Raw genomic sequence first — 21,632 nt, forward strand, 5'->3', positions numbered from 1 at the left:
CTGCAGAAGATTGTATTGTATGGTCTTTTGGACAGATTGCTCAGCCCTGCCTCTGTATACAACTGTGGAGTTTTGTGGATGATAGTATGACCACACCCTGTAATGACATTGCTAATAAAAAATAAGACCAGTGACCCAGGTAGCTCACCGGCATGTTCTATCAAGAATCAGTAACAACTTGAATTTGTGAGGTTATCAGGTTCTGGCACTACTTTAGAGTCCTGTGGTCTTGATGTAGGACAGGGGTGTCAAACTCATTTACTTTCAGGGGCCACATCAAGCCCAAATTGATCTTAAGTGGGCCAGACCAGTAAAATAATAGTATAATAACCTGTAAATAATGACAACTCCAAATTTAGTGCAATCAAAATTAAATTATAAAAATATTTATATTTGCAAACTATCCAAACAGAAATGATGTGAATAACCTGAAAAAACACTGAAATTTCTAGAGAAAAATAAGTGCAATTTTAACAGTATTATACCTCAACTTCCCATTTATACATGCATATTACGGATTGGATCTACAAAGGCACAAAATATTTAATAACAGGAAGAATAATGTTAAAATTTTACTTTCAAAATTTCAGGTTTTTCACATTTTATTGTTAAAGGATAGTTTGTAAATGTTAATATTTTCATCATTTACTGTAAGTTTTTACACTAAAACAAAAAGAAAAATTTGGAGTTGTCATTACTTATTTATAGATGAAATGTAATATTATGTTTTCACATTAAACTAAGAAAATTTGGAGTCATTATTTATAGGTTATTATGCTATTATTTTAGTTTAGATCACATTGGTCTGTATGTGGAACCTGAACTAAAACGACTTCGACATCCTTAATTGTTTATATCTTAAGTGTAATTTTTGCACTTTGCAAATTCATCCCACGGGCCAGATTGGACCCTTTGGCAGGCCGGTTTTGGCCCCTGGGACGCATGTTTGACACCTGTGATGTAGGAGATCAATCTCCCAATAGAGGTGGGTGGTACTTTCACTGGAGGAGAACTCAACTAATTAACCCTTTAACAACAGCAATCTCTCCGACGCTGCATTTTGCACTTTAGTGTAAAAAGTTACTGTAACTCCTCAACCATTTGCGCCAAGGAAGTAGGTTTGATTCTGACATTGGTGGGGACACAAAAGTGCTCCAAAGCAGCACTCCTGAAAGTTGATGTTTTTTTTGCATTTGTGATCATAATTTCACGTCATGTAGAGCTGATCAAACAAGCATACAATCATAGTCAGTTGGTTCTAGCCATTTTGGCACCCTAGGTAAGATATGAATTTGGTACCCCCCCCCCCCCATTAAAAAACACACACATGCACACAGACACACACACAAAGAGGAGATGCGTGAAGCATGAGAGGAGATGCACAAAGCAGCCAGCAGTAAACCACATAGAAACATATATCAAACAGCCAACTAGTAGTAAACCATATAGAAACATAAATAAATCAGATAGAAACATTTATAAACCAGCCAACCAGCAGTAAACCACGTAGAGACATATATAAACAACATTAAAACATATATAAACCAGCTAACCAGCAGTAAACCAGATAGAAACATGTATAAACCAGTTCAGCAGCAGTAAACCACACCTTAGCAGATCTCTCATTTCTTAATCATCTACAGTTCCATTATTAGCCAACTTTGCTTCATTTCAGCTCAGCTAGCTGTTGCTAGTAACATAAAACATTTTTTAACATTATAAAAGGTTCCATACCTCTATAATTGGATTACTTTTCTGCCTCCTCTTTTCTCCTCTTCTAAACTGTACAGCTAAGGCCTTGGAAGGCCTTTTCATGGTGATAAACTCTCCAGCCTTTACCTGGATGTTTAGTTCTACATCTGTCTGACTGTCATTCAGCTCCACTCTGTCTCTGTCACTCACTCACACACACACAGTCAGCACCGGTCTGTGAGAGCTCACCTGAGAAATTACAGGGGGGGGGGGGTTGTTGTTTTGTTTTTTCCTCTCATTTCTTTATTTTTAAGACAATTAATGAGAAATTATCATGCTATCAGTTCTCAGCCTATGCCACGAACCAGCCCTGCACACAGGGACACACACACATGCGCGCATGCATGCAGGCAAACACACACCTGTACAAATGTAAATGTAAATGACACCTCTGATATTCAAATCTGTCTAGCTGACGTGACCCAGGCAGAACAAATGCAAACATGTTGACAACTTACGCTAAGCGGTTGGAGATACAAACTCCCTCCTGTCCGGTCCAACTTTCTTTTTTTTTTCCTGTCCTGTCCAGCTAGCGGGTAACTGTAGCTTTTACAAGTAGATGGAGTAACAGCGGGGACGGCCAATCACATGTACAACAGCAAAACCACAGAGCCAATCGGAGAGTGATCCTTAGCTTAGAGGCGGGACTTCTAGCAGAGACCGACTATTAACCCTATTAACCCTTTGTGCGCCATAATCATTGACTAAACACTATGGACAGCGGTTGGATTGGTAGGGACAACACAATAGTGGCTGGATATTGGTAGGGACGTGTCCCTAGCGTCCCTACGCAATTCTACGCCCCTGATTTGCGCTATCTACAAAATTCACCGGAGAGCTGATGAAGTGATAATATGGATACTGAATGTTCAAGACCAAAAAGCATGTTTGAGCAGATGTAAAGTAGCTGAAAGATCATTTTTGTAATCTCAAAAAGTTTTGTTATGGATATTTGCAGTTGTTTCTGATAATAAATATGCTAAAAACTTTAAGTTTGCTTTTTTCTCTTTTTTAATAAAACACACTGTTTTAATTGATTGATTGAGTCATTGATTGATTGGTTTATTTCGAGTTTGTGCACTCTACGTACAGTGTTGTTTCAATTTCACAATGAGACAGAAATAGCATTCACATATTATATACACATCATTATGTGTACACAATAAATATGAATATCTACTTTAATTTACTATTAATATACACCCCTAGTAGCTCAAAAGGGAGTGAGAAGAAGTAACACTTATTTACTCCCACCCCCAGTTTCCCTTTTACATTGTATGGTTACAGTTATATCAGAGAAATTAGTTGTAAACATGCATACATGCACACATAAGAAGAAGAAGAAAAATAAGAAAATAAAAAATGATCTTCAAAGCCCTTCATCTCTATATTATTCTAGACCTTTTCCTTATATTTGGATTTAAACTGCTGTATATGATCTTCTAATCTTTCTCTGCATTTTCAACTTGCAGTTCTCTGACCTCGTCCATTAGGTCAATTAGTTGTTTTTGCTGTGTCTCTATTACAGTCAAATCATTGGACAGAAAATCAAGCGATTTTCTAATTTTATCCATCTCCTCCACCACTGGGTTTGTAAATCTGATAAAACTTCAAAAACAGCACAGAGATATTCAAATAAGACGTAAAACCATACACCAGAAGTGTGCAGAAGTGATTCAGCATGTATTATTTATAATACTGAAAATTATTGGCCAGATATTGAAATTAAAGTTCTTCCTGAAAACAAAGGTGCAAAAGAATTGGCAAAAAAAAACATTTTCTGACACTTTTATTGCAAAGAAAATATGAAGTCATCTAGGCGGTGTCTTTCAAAGTCATTTATATCTTTTACTCTTGATCGAAAATCAGGGTCAAATGTTCAGTATTTCCATACATGCCACAGCACATGATACCGTTTTAATTGTTCAGTTGTACCAAACAATTCCCTTATGTGAAGCATGTGATTCATCATATTTCTCCACACATCTACTCTGTTTCCTTTAACTTGTCACTGATCTGTAGATCTAATGCAGTATGTGATGTGAGTACAAAGAGGTTGATTGATCAGTTAACATCACAAACACCAATGACTTGACACAGGATATTAAAGTCACTCAGTATTTTTCAGAAAATTTAAGCATCAAACTCTGAAGTCCACTGAAAAAAGGGCAACTCTATAAGTATATGATACGCTGTTAAGATCAAGAAGGCTTCAGACTTCAAACAGCATGTTCCCACATTTCTGCGTTCAGCGCAGACCTCCTTAAAATTTAACAGACATCCTCCCTTCATGCTGAAGTTGTCAGGCCTCCAGCGTTTTAGACAGCAACGTCAGGAAATGCAACTAATCTCCTAAAACTGGATCATATTCAAATCTTTCTTTGGAACTGGCAACAACCGCTGGATTAAAAGTAATTATAGTTTGTGCTTTTGTCTGTTTTCAGCTCAGTATGAGACTTATACATTATGTATTTAGGATTTTCTTTAATGCTGCTACTGTGTGTTCATACTGCAGATAAACAACCTCTGCATTCAACTCAGACTAAACCTAGAAGCTAACCGACAAGTTAAACTCTTTAAAAGAATATTTGCACCACATACTTTGGACAAAACATTTATTTTCACATTTATATAATTCAATATTAATCTTGCTTTTTGTTTTTTGTTTTTTTTTTTTAAAATGCAACAAACTTCTCCTCACACCCCTTTTCCAAGACAAAAAATATAAAAGCATATAAAGCATTTAAATCTACAGGGTGTATAAAAAAAAAAAAAAAAAAAAAAAAAAAAAACCTATACATTTTGAAAAATTACCCCCAGTTCCGCATTTGATAATTTTTGGAATTTTCTTTTATGGATGTCAGTAGGTAGGGGATTGGCGGATATTTGTCTAAATTTACAGACCCAGGTTTTCATGCATGAGTGAGCAGGGGCAAATTGCACAATCCAAGTTAAAACTGGTTTGCATGAAGTAGTGGTGGGATTTAAATCCAATCAAAGGTCATGAGAGGGGACAATGGGCATCCATCTTGTTTTCCACAAAATTCCCAGGTTACAGCATTAACACTTTGGTCACCATGTCAATTTAATTTCTTTACCCATGGCAGCTGTTCCTGCCTTTCAAAGTTAATTCAATTTGTTTAGGCCTGAAAATGTTACTGAGGACAGGCCAAGTTAGGGTTAGGGTTAACCCTAAGTTGGCCTGTTAGGGTTTTACAGGTGGCTCTGGTGGTCCTGTTTAGAATAGAAGGTTGTGTCTGCATTGGTAATGATGACACAAACCATTTAATTTGTTAAAACCATGAATTGTTACTATTTGCAATTGTTGTGCCTTCATAAATACCAATGTAAATAACACTTGAATAACACAGGACCTAAACTTTAGCATTAGAACTTAATATTCTTGCTGCTCACCTCATCCAGTCCACAGGAAACCACCTTTTCATTTTGTAAAAGAGATCAGTTTGATGGCACTGGAGAGCAATACTGGATAAAAATAACAGTATTGTCTAATGGTGTGTAACACAAGGAAGAAGCCTGATGTATTTTCTTGTTTCTAGTCTGTATGAGAATAATGCAATTTTGCTGCAGAGTGATTAAGCTGCTTCCAAAAAAGTCAATGCTGACTACTGATACAAATTCAATGTGCTGGCCTTACACCCTTAACTACGGATGGCTCCTCTCTGAGGTTAATAAATAGGATATATTTCTCTGCAATCTCTGTGATGCTTTTTGCAGAGAATAACTCACCCTGAATTTGAGCTATGATTTACCAATTAATACTTTACTGTAGCAGGTGTTGACTGATTCAGAATGTCTTTCAGTAATTGTCAATGCCATGCAATGGCTTTGGCCTAGTAATAAGAAGACCTTCAAAGAATAAAAGACACTTTCACTTCAGTCTCTCAAAGCCTTTTTTATTACAAGTCTCACACTGAATGAACAAAAAGAGCAATCACCTCTTATGGGAGCAGCTAACCAAATCAAGTCAGTGGTTGCTATGATTTTATAAGACATGTTAATTCCATACACAGCCATCACTTTGAACAACTCTGTCACTTTCTCCGTCCATCTGTCCCTTTTCTATCGCTCAATCTCTTTCTCTCATTGCATTGTGCTTGCAAGATGAGTTGATACAGACATGCATTATTCATCTGCGTGTCCTTTCTGTCATTGCAGAGTTAAGCTCTGAGTACAGGACTGGAAAGCAAAAGTACAATCAATCAACCAGGGCCTAACACTCACCACAATGAGATATGTTGATTGGACAGTACAAAATGTCCTCATAAACAGATTAGTATTGTACTATGCGAAATTATTAAGACCCTTACAACAGCTGAAATTCATTTGTATTCAATCCCTTGGTTGAAGAAATATCATAACACCTGTTTCAGAAGGACTTGACTGCTCTCCCAAATGACTACATGATTTAGTCACACACTATATGAGGTGTGTGATGAAGTTCCTGTGGTATGTACACCATATTACACAGACATATGAAGCATGTTGTAATAACTGTAATCAATAAGAGTGAAAGTTTAAACCAGTCTAGACAGCATACTCTATGAGTTGTCGAGCATTTAAAAGCCCTACAGGAAGCTTCTTGCCAAATACATATCAGCAGGGGAACAAATCATGCTCATCTTCCAGCAGTAATTAAAAGCAGACAGAAGAAATTTGCATTTTAACTATTTAAGCCATTCATTGAGTGCCTTCTCAGCAGTTGATCCTTCTAAAAGGCTTGTGTTTCAAGCTTTTATAATAAAAGCAATACTCTATTTACATTATTTAAATACTCTCCATAGTGTGTTTTCAACGCCTTAACTTAGAATTATAATTAATATACTGCGCCAAGAGGAAAACTTAATGACAAAAAATGTGTGTGTGCACATGTACATATCCAGTTATTAAAAAAAAGCACTAAAGCTGAACTGTAATTATGAAAATCAAACAAAAGGGTTGAAATGTGGAATTGGTTCTCTAAACACTCATCTGTTCACTGTTTATGAGAAAAGTCAATTTCATGGCTAATAGGTTCATTACTGTGGTCATGCTTGAAGGGCCTCCTCTGATAAAACTCACTCAGGAGTTGAGAGCTAAGCTCCTGGAGCACAGGTCTTAATAAGGTTCTCTGTTTGCCTCTCTTTCTCATGGTAATATTACAGGGGAGTTCAACTCTGACCCTTTTCTTCATACAACTTCTGTATAGGAGTGTGTTGTGACGGCTGTGTGTGGAGCAGACCCAGCGACACAAGAGAAATCTCCTTGTGTAGAAAAGGGCACAGATTTGCCTCAGCTGCTCTATTCAGTACAGACAATTTATCTGCTGTTCTGGGGAAGAGAGTTTCTGCAAAGGTCCAGCTAGACAAGACGGCTCTGTGCTGCATACTAATGACAGCCGACTGTTTCCACCACACAGCCTTGTCATCCTGCATTCCAGCCATGTTCTCATGCTGTCACGCTGCGGTGGAGACGGAGCGCTTTATGAGGCAATGCAGCATGGTCTGCTCTGCTACAGCACGTGTGAATCTCCCACTTGTGTTTGTAATTGAATTCTTTATTGTCATGCAGATGAGCTCAGCCCATAACCCACGTCATGCAGAGAGTTTTTGCTTCTTTTTTTTTCCTTAGGAAGTTCACCATGTCACACTCTGATTTCCTGATTCAGCAAAAACAGTGACTTGACAGAAGCTGATGATTGTTAAAGCCTTCCGGCCCAGAAGCAAAGCAGCCACTACACCTGCATAATCCCACAGGCACTAACAGCAGGTGCTTTCCAAAAAAAAAATATCACATACTCTCTCAACTGCACTTTTCAACTAAAAATGCATCTTTCAAACAAAACAAAATCTCTGATATATTTAGGAACAACTTGGTTTGTTTAACCTTTTCATGCATGAGTCATTATAAAACTGACTGTTTTTTCTCCCAAAAAAGACTTAAATGTGTCTGGATTCATGAGTGAGATACATATATTACAATAGACTATTTGTAGCTTGAACACAACTTTAATCATAAATGGATCAATATCACTATAAGGTGCCTTTCAGACTTCAAAATGCGCCCCCCCCCCCATTTAACTTTATGTTCAATATGTTAAGTCAACTATAGGCTGTTAGAAATGCATGTTGGTCAAGCTCCCACAGTTTTAATATTTTTTTTGCAAGCAGAACAAAGTAGAAGCAGACCACAAAATATGCAACAAATGTTTCTACCGTCACAGACAAATACATGTAAAAATAAGTGACGGGGTGGACAGTTTTGGCTGAAGTTATGATTTAATGACCATATGTTGGACTTTGAGTTGCCAAAGTAGGTCATCTCTGAAGACTGCTGTGTAATATTCAACAAATGTATTTTGAAAGTTTTATAATGAATGATATTTTGTGATGACAAGGTGGACATGCTAAGCTTGACCACATCTAAGTACAAAAACAAAATGATGACATTTTTAAATGTAAAAGTAAGAATAATAAATGCTCTGTCAGACTATGTTTGAAGGACATGTGGAGAATGTTAGATATTACTCATTCATTCATTCATTCTTTCATTCATTATCTGAACCCACTTTATCCTTACTTGGGTTGTGGGGGTGCTGGAGCCTGTCCCAGCTACCTATGGGTGAAGGTGGGGTACACCCTGGACAAATTGCAGGGCTGACATATAGAGACAAACAACCAATCACTCTCACACTAACATGTGGGCAATTTTGGGTTGACCAATTAACCAATGCACTGATAGGTTGACCAATTAACCTATCAGTGCATGTCTTTGGATGGTGGGAGGAAGACAGAGTAAATGCAGAGAAGCCATGCAAACACGGGGAAAACATGCAAACCACACAGAAAGGTCCCTGATTGGAATTGAACCTCGGACCTTCTTGCTGTGAACCTCAGACCTTCTTGCTGTGATGTGACAGTGCTATCCACTCTACCACCGTGTCATCCTTAAGGATTATTGTATCGGAAGAGGGAGATAAATATATATAATTCATATTTTGTGAAAAAGGGGCGGGATTAAATAAGTTGCACTTCTTCCCTCCCCTTTTCGTACATGTAAATGAAACTATTGCGTTGTTCTTCTTTCTAAGATTGCCTTGATTGTTTGAATTTTGTATTATTATTTATGTTTAACTTGTTCACATATATGTTAAATTTCATTGCATGTTCGGAACCAACCAATTAAAATTAAATATAAATTATCAAAATGATTTGTTTAATTGAAAAACCTGTTGACTGTAACAACAGCATCTAAAAAGTTTTTTTTTTTTTTTTTTTTCCATTTAAACACTTATCAAACTCTAAACTCTAAAGTTAGAAGGGCAGTGTGAGGGACATCCCCAAATTATGTACATTCTCTCGAAGAAATTTGTATAAAATAATAAAATCACAATTCAATAGGTTTAAAATTGTACTCATATATGTGCAAGTGTTTGCTCATAATAAAAGCCCCAGAATTTCATTATTTTGCAGTGTGTTCATGGTGACAGCTGGATTCTGCTGGGGGACACTGAAGGCACCTTATAGTGATATTGAGCAAAAATATTTTTAACACTGTGTGTCCAAATGCCTTTCTCCATAAACATAACATATGATTGATTTAGGAAAACTTAATGTAAAATGTAACTGCGGTGGTTACAAATATTAATAATTCATCAGAAAACACATGTTGTAATTTGGATTTTGTAGTATGTCATAGCCCGAGTGGTCAGGGCGCGTTCAAAAAGGAACTTGGACCCAGGTGTTGTAGCAAAAATACTTCTTTTTTATTTTCTCTGGAGAGTCAAAACACAACCTTCACCAACCTCTACCAACAGTAATTGGCCCGAATATATACAAAAGTGCACTGTGCACGTGACTGGGATAAACCATCACCACAGGGAGACAAAATATACACACTTAACTACAGAGTTTTTTACCTTTAAAAAAACACCACAAACTCACAAAATACACTTTTTACAAATATTAATACAAACCAAATACCCAAAACAACACTATACAAAACACATATATACATATTTACATTTCACCCAACACCAAACACCCCTCCTTCAACCTCCCCTGTGCGCTCACCCTCCCGGAACCTTTAAATAGTGCCCAAGCCCCCCCGGGGATTCTTTTGGCCGGACACCATGCCGGAAACAGAAGCACACACACGGTAAGTTGACGTCTGAAACCCATTTCCCACAATATTCTGAAATAATACTGGTACACTGCACTCTATTCATCCGATCACAACAGCTATATACCTTCCACAATTAACATGCATCGTCTTTGTGATATGCGCTGGAACGGTGAAGAGGACTGAAGTGCAAACGGCTCACCATCCACTCGCCAGACCAACTCCACCACAGTACCACAATACAACTCATATTCAATAAATATTACAGCTTAAAACACATAATATGTGTATATTCCTGTAATCCATAAATTACCCTTTACTGCCGCCATCATTCAATACACAGACTAATTAACAACGGACGTAACGGTGACCTGTCCTTACATAGTACAACACATATACCAAAAATAGGACCAATGGCCCTGTAATTTATCGGCCAAATTAAAAGCTTTGGGAAATGTATCCAGATGCCATTTATTGTCACCCAGTTATGTGTATTTATTATATTACAGAAATAGCCCATGTTTTGGTCATATTCCAATCAGATCTGTAAAAAAATCAAATTCCAACTTGATATCATTGATACTTACTGATTTATTGGATCAGTCCACTTCCTATCTCTTATAATGGGAAAATTTTTCAAAGTCGCACCGAATCCAGAATCCAATCTGGATTTAAATAATTTCAATACCTTGTGTTGACATCATCATAAAGAAGCTGTATACCAAGTTTGAAGTCAATCAGAACTGGAGTTTCAGAGAAGAACATGATTGAAATGTTTTCCCCATAAGAGCCCATGTTAAATTTTCCGTAAGTTCCCGGATCCAGAAGAAGATCCTGATCAGCATGTGGCCATTATGTTTTGGTCATCTCCCCATCAGGGCTGGACTGGAGAAATTTACACTTGATATCATTTATATTTACTGAGTTATTGCATCGATCCACTTCCTATCTCTTATAATGGAGAAATCAAAGTCGCACCAAATCCAGAATCAGATCTGGATCCAAATAATTTAACTTTTGTTGACATCATCATAAAGAAGCTGTATACCAAGTTTGAAGTCAATCGGAATTGTAGTTTTGGAGAAGAAGACGATTGAAATTTTTGTAATGGACGACAGACGACGACAGACGCTGCATGACGACAATAGCTTACAGCCTGTCGGTCGGTAAGCTAAAAATGGCTAATTATGAGTAGTCACTGCAAAATATTAAGGTTTTAAGAGAAGTTGGAGTGACACCATGAATGAAAGGGTTAATGTTCTATCTATCATCTGTTGTAATCTAACCCTGCCATGAAATACTCACCAGAACAATGAGTGCTAAATAATGCACCCTTTTGTTCCAATCTGATTACATTCTCATCTTTTTTCCCCCTCCGTTCATATTTCCTGCTCTCCCCTTTTGGTCAATCACACTTTCAACCCTCAAGGGCACTGTTTGGGATTTAACAGTGCATGCTAAGCACTACAGGTAAACCCAGACACACACCCATGCACACATTTATCTAATGGAGCTTGAAATGTTGTGGTCAGAATGAAGAGATGAGCGGCGATTCGTGTGTTTGCGGAGTATTTGTCTGGGTAAGATCAGTACCCCTGACTAATCCAGTATAACCGACTGGCCTCACCGGTCCTTATTGATTTTTAACTTAAGTGGAAGATAGATCCTCAGAAGAGAGATAGGGTGTATATGTCTGGCTGCCAGTGAAGGAGCATTCGACATATCTGAACGGTTAACCATTTGAGGGTCTTGAGCTTAAAAGGGTGAGAAAAGAGTGTGAATCGATGGCTTACACATCCTTGTCTATTTAGCTCCCTGTCAAGCTGCAGTGTTTGACCAGTATTTAAGGCCAAACAAGAGGTCAAGAGGAGCTTAAATAAAACTGAACCATCTGTGAGGTTTTCATCAAAGTAGGTAAATACACAAAAGAATGCTGTGTGAGATTGCGCTTCTTGGCAAAACAGCAATCAGGATCTATAAATAGCTCCCACAGACGGTCCTGGCCAATTATTTATGAATAATAATGGAATGACTTGCATGGAGGCATGTCACAGTTCAAAACAACATCATCCATCTCTCCTTCCATCTCAGCTCTCATTGCCCAAGGGGAGGTGGTGGAAAGGGGAGGGGGGGTGATAAAGAAAGGGGAGGGGCATGTTAGAGGTAAAAAAAGACATGCAAAACTGAAAAATCTGTCATTCTGAGCAATGTGTGAGGTGAGTGTCTGTTTGGCACACTGACACATAACACATCAACAGGAAGAAAAGGATCCAGAAATAGCAAGGAATCTAACGTCTTCATCAAACAGTATTTCAGGGGCAAAGGAAACTCTGAGGTGACTTATTTCTGGATCAAAGACGAGTCTCTGCTTGCTCCTACATACTGTAAACACCCAGAAGTTCACTCTCCAACTGTTCCTCACAATTCAAAGGTTCCAGCAAACATTTCTCATCTTTTTTTTCATCTAATATCACAGTACAACACTAAAAAACACTTTCAAATGAAAACTGTCTGACTGAATACACATTATGTGTTCTTTTTTTAATGTTTACACCAGTGACACCAACAGCAAATACAGTATATTTCAAGAAAAGAGCTGCAAGACGTTAATGGCGCCATAATCCAGTGTCTTGCTCCAGTGGTTTATTACACAACTCCTTTCATTTAAAGTGCTTTCTAAAGGATGCTAGCTGACTATAATGACCAGAGCCACTAGAGCATATCACATTTTGGGAATTGGACAAGCTTGGCCCATCATCAAACATTACTCAGCATCAGTGTTCAGTTTAGTGTAAATATCAACTGCGGGGGCACACAGAAAAGCTTCTGCCATTCTTCTAGTGCAGCCTCATTTACATATAACACTGAAATATTATTGTGACAGCTGTGATGATGGTACAGTGGCAAAGGTGGTTACAGACTGAGTTATGAATATTTCTATGTGTTTGTATATTGTACTGTATATCTGCATATAGATACACTGCACTCAGCTATTGTGAACTAAGTGCAAATTGAATGAATTAGAACAATATCAAAGCCTCACCCCCAAGGAGACTAAGGAGCAGCAGTGTGGTGTCTCCAGTACTTGGAACACTAAGCTTGTGGTGGAAAGCCTCTGTAGTCTGTACTCTGGCAGTATATACAGCTCATGTGACAGAGCATACCGTACACCTGAGGCAAATCTTTAGGCGTATTCTAGTATCTGAGCTGCACACAGTGATACGAGACCCTCAAACAGCATGTATATGCGTAATCCATGTGATACAGACCCCTATTTTGACTTTGAACTGCAAGGATGGATTCAACATACCCAGTATGGGACTGAATGAGCTCTGAATACTATGAAGCACCGTAATTCAACCAAGGCTTTAACTTTGAGATTGTTCTGTCAACTGTTCAGCCAATGGGACCCATAAGAGCACTGCTCGCAGATTTCCTCAAAGCTCCACCTTAATCCTTTCTATGGAAGCCAATTGTTGGATGAATAATCTCCCCCAATTTTCATAATATCTTAATTCAGCAGTTTCTGGATGAATGCTGGGATCATCTCCATGCAGTTTTTACGTCTTCATTTTTTGTCAACCCTCCTTCCACCAGCAGTCTTTCATGTGGTACATGCCTGAATCAGGGCAATGGCCCCCTGAGTTTTCTCTGACTTTTCTAGGTCACTATGATAAGAGCCAACAGTGAGCCTGTTTCTTATCTAAAGTTGAAAATGTCTTGTATGACATTCAGGCATCCATTGACTGTTTTTCATAAAAAGGTGCCCGTGCACAGTGTATTCAAGGGCTTAGCATGTGCTCCTTTAAAAGACATTCAAAAGCAAAACCAATGCCATCTTGCCCTGGCTCTACATGGATCCACACAGAGTATATCTTTACAGATTGACATTATTACAGAGCGTAGAGCTCGGAGAGACATATGTCACCCTGAAAATGTATGGAGCATCATGAAGAAGAGACTCAGACAATGGTGACCATGGACTGTTGAGCAGCTGAAGAGTGTTCACAACAAGAATGGATAATAATCTGAATGAAAAATGGGGATGAAAAACAGCTGTAAAAAAGCCTCTATACGGCATGTTTTGAGAGTGCTGTGGGTATCAAACTCTAAATTTGCTCATATTTATTAACTACAATTTATCTCCCTTTGGTCAGTTAAATAAAGGTTCAAATAAATGGCAGATGTTATTACTACATTCTAGAAAGTTTCCTAAATTTTCTGAAAATAGGGTTTGCATTTTTTATGTTCCATTGTTCCATTGATTCACTGTGTTTACATTCTATAATTGTTTCATGCAAACCAGTTTCTCCATTCATTGTATCTTGATGTGGGAAAAAGCAAATCCCACGCTGATAAAAGTCCTCATTATGTAAGATGAAATGAAAAAGCTTTTATTTTATGAGTACACATGAGAGAACGTTTTTGTTTTGAGTACACATGAGAGAAGAATGTGCCACAAAACTATATTAGGTCATTTCAAATGCGATAGATTACAAAACCACAGAATCTTAAAAAATGTAATGATACACATTTTTCTCAAATTGCAAAACACGTATGGTACAGTTATGAAACTCTCTTCATCTGAAAGAACTGATGTATTTGCACCTCAGGCAAGCGTGTCATCTCATTTCAAAGAGCACAAGGTTGAGTATTGAATCGACTGCAGTTGAAAACACGACAAGTGTCTTCACAGTGATATATATCATTTTGTATAAATAGGGAGCAAAACATTGTGTTAGTAGAGGCTGCATACTTAGAATGTGAGCATGCATGCTGCCACAAAGTGGTTCAGATCTTCTGTGTTCGTTGCAGGAATAGATGACAGCACCTCCTCTTTGCTGCCTACACTTAGTGTTTTCTTGTAAATGGAAAATGTGCACCACCTGCTACAGCAGAGCAAGCCAGCAGCCTCTTAGCCAGGCCCAGACACACATCTCCTGGTCTTCTGAGTGTGTAGGCGGACTAACTCCCATCCACTTGGTAACAACCCGAATGTCTGCCTACTTCAGTGCCTCCTTCTCCAGGCAGCTTCCTCTTATGTATACTATGTGTGTTTATGTCTTCATAGTCTTTTGACATAAAGCGAAAATAAATCAGCAGCGATTCCAGCTTCACATGACGAACCACAATGCAACCTGATGCAAGATCACTGGTGGCCAGACAGACAGACAGACAGAAAATATATAGATCCAAAAGGAGGGCATAGAAAAGATTCAATAAAGAAAGGCATCAAAGGCAGAAGAACATCACTGTGAAATGTAGAATCCTTAAACAAACTGAGAAATGTTAAAACAAATATCATTATGCAACGGCCGCTGTGGGATTTGGTTGCATAAAAAGTCAAAGACAGAGGAGGAAGGAGCACAGTTGTTATGTGTTATCTGCTGTAAAAACCAGATCTGAAGAAAGAGTGGGAGCGAGTTTCCACCCTCTAAAAAATGACACCTTGTTGTAATGCAGACAGATGGCCTGATATCATCTATCCTGACCATTTTTTCTTGTTTTTTTTTTATTATTTTTTTTTTCCATTTTTTTCCCTCTAAATGCACACCCTACCAACTCTGAGCCTCCATATTCCACTGGACTGACAGGGCCCTGTTGCTTGCCATCTGCCTGCCATGTTTGGCACGAGAGTATGCATTTCCTGTTTGAGCTTTCTCTCATTGGGGACACCAGCGATTACTCACTCTGACTCTCCTGCCATATAGACAGCTCATCACTTCATTTCTTGTCACTTTAACACCTTATTCCCATCTCTTTCAGCTTTATATTCCTAACTCCAGAGTAATGGAGTTGTGACATTTCAAATTACCCAGAAAAACATCTTTATTGCTGAATTGTTTCATCTGGGAGTTTTATCCCAAATTTGTTTTACCTCATGCAGAAGTCGTTCTCAGTTTCCTGGTAATAATAAAAAGCATTTGAATCAAGACAAAGGAGTTGTTATTTGTTTATTCTGCAAATCTTTCCCTGTGAATTTCTTACAGAACCCAGCAAAAATCCAATCTACTGATCATCCAGCCAGCAAAAGAAATTACAGTCAATATTTCATGTGATGTAAAATCTAATCTGTTTGTTTAATGATACGAGGCTCTTTCTACAGGACCCACTAATAGCCTGTTTATAAGTCCCTGTGCCATCGTGGCTTATCACAGCAAACATTTAAATACCCCTAAGACCATACTATCTATTCATTTTAGAACTGTCATTAACATGTACTTTTTATACTGCAGCTTCAGTGAATTTTGTGCATATTATGAACACAAAGAAAAGGAAAATCCATCTGTGATCATAGCAAATCAAACAAAATCAGCAGGAATGTATGGTAAAATAACATATCATAACTAGTAAAGTTTCAGTAGATAAAGTTTATTTATAAAGCACTTTTCGCAGATAAAAATCATAAAATGCTGTACATAAAATGGGTGTAATAAAACAACATAAGAATAATTTCATAAAATAGATTTTTAAAAAAAAGGATAAATCCATCAACCAAAAGCTTTCCTAAATAAAAACGTCTTGAGTTGCTTTTTAAAAGAGTCCACCGAGTCAACCGCACCGATAACGTAACGTAACGTAACATAACTAGGGCTGTCAAAAGTAACGCATTAACGTGGATTAATCTCTCATCATGCAGCAGAACCAACCCATAAAGATGGAAGACACTAAACAACACATTGACCCTCTGGATGGAAATGTGAGAAAAAAAAACCCCAAAACGGAACAGTTTTTTCAAGTAGTTTTGTTGAAACTGTTGAAGGTATTTAATAAACACGTTAAGTGCATATATATATTCACCTTCTTTCTTGAGTCTGTTTGCTCATGCAAAAAGAAATGCGATTAATATAGATTAAAAATGCATGACATTAAATTGTGATTAATCGAAATGAATCCACAGCAATCCTGTGATTAATCTGATTAAAAGTTTTAATTGTTTGACAGCACTAAACATAACATAACATAACATAACATAACATAACATAACATAACATAACATAACATAACATAACATAACATAACTAGGGCTGTCAAAAGTAATGCATTAACGTGGATTAATCCCTTGTCATGCTGTAGAATCAACCCATAAAGATGGAAGATGCTAAACAACACATTGACCCTCTGGATGGAAATGTGAGGAACAAAACAACCCAAGATGGAACAGTTGTTTCAAGTAGTTTTGTTGAAACTGTTGAAGGTGTTTAATAAACACGTTAAGTGCATATATATATTCACCTTCTTTCTTGAGTCTGTTTGCTCATGCAAAATGAAATGTGATTAATATAGATTAAAAATGCATAACATAACATAACATAACATAACATAACATAACATAACATAACATAACATAAACTGTAATGCATGACAGTGATGATACTGTAAGTTGATTATTTCTGATATATAATCTTTATTTTGCATTGTCCCTCTTTCTATTTAAGTTTCAAGGTACACTGCCTGGTGAGCCTGTCTGGGTAAAAGAACAATCAATTCAGATTCTGCAGAGATGCATAAGTGCATTAGCAACCTCCATGCTGATAGAGACACTAATTCATAGCAGTGGCAAACATATCTTAGTGACAAATAATCACTAGATAACTGAAGCCTAAAAGGGATGAATAATATTCTTGGTTCTTCCTACTTCATCATTACTCATGCTTTTTTTTTTTTTTTTTGTGGCACTGCCGGATGGAGATGTTGTATACCTAAGTAAAAAGTCCAGGATATGCATCTCACAGTGCGGTATGACTCACCGACTGTGTCATCAATAGGGATGCATTGATTATATAGAAAAACTTAATCTACTTTAAAATGACTCATACACTAATAACATCAACGTGCTTCCGTACATGCATCTAAGCACAGATACACACACTTTAAGTCACGCAGACCCTAGTAGCATCACATGCATGGACGGTGAGAAATGCTGACGGTAGTGACCAGCCCTGTGTCACCTTGACACTGTGCCAGACTGTGAAGGGCAACAGCCTGGTACACCCACAGAGAGGGCCAACACCCCACCAGGACCGTCACACTCCTGAGCAACAGTCATCACGCTGACGCATGGGAGACGGGGCTAAACTGCACCTGGTGTTCCTGTGCTTTTAAATAACATCTAAATAACCTCCAGCAACTAAAGAACATTACACTAATTCAGCAAATGGGAAAATGGGTCTTTCATTCCACACCTGTCAGAGGTTGTGTTATGTACAACTGTGTGTGACAAAGACCCTGATTTACTGCTACACATCCGTACTGTATACAGGATAATCAGCAGTGAAGTGCTTCAGTTACATAGAATTAATATTGATTTCCTTTGATTCGATAAGAAAAGTCTTTACATTTTTTCTCCCTCACTCCATATGTCTGTCATCTTGACATTCACTTCAGGAGCAACAATGACACTGTGAGCCCATGTTGGGTAGAGTGCACCTCACATATGCATATATATTACATGAAATGGAGTATTTTCAGATACAGACTTCAAACAGTGTGGCAGAAAGGGCACTTGTGCAAGGGGAAAAGGCCAAAAAGTCTTATAAAATAACGCTGGTCTACAATTATTATTATTATTATTATTATTATTATTATTATTATTATTATTATTAATAATAATAATAATAATAATTTTTTTCATCTTTTTTTTTTTTTTTTTTTGAAATTATCTTCCTTGGAGATTAAATGTGATGACTCTTAGATACTTTAATAAGATGAATTAGTAACAAATGTCCAAAGTGATGATTAAGTGATATTTTAGTGTTTATGATAAAGTGTTATTACACATATATATAAATGTTCCAAGTGAATTATGATATTTGAAGTAGATCTGTAACTCTGAGACAAACATTTCTTTTTAAGTAAAACCCTTTTTGTCGTTAATTCTCATAATTTCACATTTTGACCCAAGACTGTATCTTTGAAACTGCTGGCATTTTTTAAGTACATTTTTTATTTATTAGTGACTCAAACTTGATAAACTTGCCCTATTAGTATTCTGGAGGTATTTTACTTGTAGACCAATGCAATCATGCAAAAATATATGATATTAAATATGTTATGTTAATGCAAATAATATAGAAAAAAACAGGTAAATTATAATTTGTTAGTAACAGTATAGTTATTTTCATGTTCCATGTATGAAACGTTTGTTTGCGCTTCCCTGCTCATCTGACATCCATGCACTTCAGCCATTTCTACATTACATTTGCATTTACATTAAATTGCGTTTAGCAGACGCTTTTATCCAAAGCAACTTACAAAAGAGAGGATCAAATCAAGCATCAGTGCTAAAGTACAATAAGCAAAACATTATCAAGTGCAAGAAAAATGGGGTGAAATGCAATTGTAGCAAACAGGAGGACAGAACAACAACAACAGCAACAAAACTCTTTAAAAATAACACAGTTGGCCAAAACACATGAAAGAATGAAAAAAACAAAAAACAATAAAAATAATTACATTGCATTTTAATTTCTTGTGGCAGGTGGTGCAGGTTAGCACCAGATGCTGGGGGTCTTTCTGTGTGAAAACTGGATGTTCTTTCTGTGTCTGTGTGGGTTCTCTCACTTCCTTCCACTGTCCATCCACATGCACCTTACTAATAAATTAACTGGGCAATCTAAAGTTCCCATTGGTGTGAATATGAGGGTCAATGGTTGTATGTCTTTTTTTTCTTCAGCTCCATTCAGGGAAGTCAGTACAGAGGTTCATTGTCGAGCTCAGTTAGATTAAGACACAGGTGTCAAACATGTGGCCCGTGGGCCAAAACTGGCCCTCCAAAGGTTCCCATCTGGCCAGTGGCATGATTTTATGAAGTGCAAAAATTACACTAAAGATATAAAAAGTCAAGGGTGTTGAACTTGTTTTAGTTCAGGGGCCACATTTAGCCTAATGTAATAATAACTCTTTATCAATAAAATGTGAATTAAAAAAATTAAGTAAAATTGTAACAATATTGTGACAGTTACTAAATGTTTTGTGAATTTGTAGATCCAACCTGTAAGTTGTGTTAATAATAACCTGACACATAACATTGTACAAATTAGTCTTATTTTAGTTCCAAATACCAAACTTCAAAATTTCAACAGTATTATGCCTGTTACCAAATGTTTGTGTAACATTGTGTGTAATACAAATGTGGGTCTTTCCATGAATCTGGGTTTATTTTGGTTCCTGGCACTTTTCCAGTTTTTCAGACCCAATAATAAGAGAAGTTTAGACATATTTCCTCCCAGGATGTACCTCATGATGACCTCACATATGTGCAAAAAATTATACTCTTGCTCTGAGTCATCCCAAAATTAATGAATTTTTAAAAAAAATATTGGGGCCAAAAATAGGACCAAAATTGGGACGGGAAAAGCTACTTAGGTGTCAGTGCATTTGATCTGGAAAACATGGCTTGCAATGGTCTTATATACCGCTATAAATAAAGACACTGTTAAATTTGATAAACCTAGTGGTTCTTCTAATCCAGATGTGGGTTTTTCATGAATATCAGTCTCATTCCAGGTTTAATGTGTAACCCATCGTGTCCACTGGTGTTACATGCAGAACCTGCCCATTTAAACACAAATAAATCACGAATCATTTTGCAACAGCAGTCAACTTGCGAAACACTCTCCCTTGCATATTTACTCCGAATCCCAAAATGTACCTGTGAGAAAATAAAAAGATATTCAAAAAATAATAGCTCGTACTTTTCGTGTCCTTTTTACTGTTTCATTCATATTTTTTTTAAAAAATCATGTAAAATGTTATATCTGAAAAATAGTTTCTCTTTTATCTCAGTAAATATTTGTTTTTAAAGTGCTTCCAAACTTGCTTCATCGTGTTAGTCTAGATCTTGTTTGAACTTTTAGCCCCTCTGTCCTGCTTTTAGATACCGGTTTCATAGAAGCACCCATGTACAAATGATAAATTGAGGCAAAATACTGTTCAAATTGCACTTTTTCTTAAGAAATGTCAATTTTGTCTGGTTATTCACATCTTTTTAGTGCAGTGTTAGTTTGTAAATGTAAATATTTTCATAACTTAATATTTTTTATTGTACTAAATTTCTATATTCTGTGGTTTTTATATGCATATTAATTCTATATTTATTTATTCTATAGTTTTCAGGGTTTTTTTAATATGCATATTTATTCTATCTTCCAAATTCCATAGTTTATATATTTATTCTATCTTGTAAATATTATCCTGTTTATATAGTGCATGTTTGTAATTATTGCTCCTGCCTGCTGAGCCAACTGCATCAAAATTTCATTTTTGATGTAATTATCTGGAATGACAAATAAAGTCTGTCGAAGTCTAAGTCTAAAACAAAGGGACCACTTGGAGTTATCATTATTTATAGGTTGTCATGCAGTTTTTTTTATTGGTTTGGCCTGCTTGAGATTGAACTGGACTGAATGTGGTCCCTGAACTAAAATGAATTTGACACCCCTGGATTATGGTCTCCATGTGGTGGCTGCTGTTGAGGCAGCTTGTAACGTTCTTAGACTGCAGGCGGTTGTACGTCTGTGTATCTGAAAATGTCAGCCCTTTGATGAACTGGGGACATGTCCATGGTGTACCACGTGTTGGGATACACTCCAGCATCCTCATTACTCTCTTGAGGATTGAACTGTTTAACTGAATGAGTTAAACTAGGATAAACAATGTGTGCACGTGCTTCCTAGCAGTGGTAGATTTTGCTCTAAGCTCCAAAGTTGATCAGATTCGTTAGTACAGTGGTTCCCAACCTATTTTGGCTCGTGACC

The 21,632-nt window shown here is 37.0% G+C and overlaps 1 long non-coding RNA gene across 1 annotated transcript; it reads left to right on the plus strand.

Moving 5' to 3' along the window:
- The first annotated feature begins 459 nt into the window (after positions 1–459).
- LOC115421178 (uncharacterized) lies at positions 460–20,009 on the plus strand. The gene is made up of 3 exons (XR_003935642.1): positions 460–476; positions 17,320–17,331; positions 19,835–20,009. It is a non-coding gene; the product is annotated as an uncharacterized LOC115421178 (long non-coding RNA).
- The last annotated feature ends 1,623 nt before the right edge of the window (positions 20,010–21,632 follow it).

Source organism: Sphaeramia orbicularis, chromosome 6 (genome assembly GCF_902148855.1).
Source record: "Sphaeramia orbicularis chromosome 6, fSphaOr1.1, whole genome shotgun sequence".
In the NCBI taxonomy this organism is placed as follows: domain Eukaryota; kingdom Metazoa; phylum Chordata; class Actinopteri; order Kurtiformes; family Apogonidae; genus Sphaeramia; species Sphaeramia orbicularis.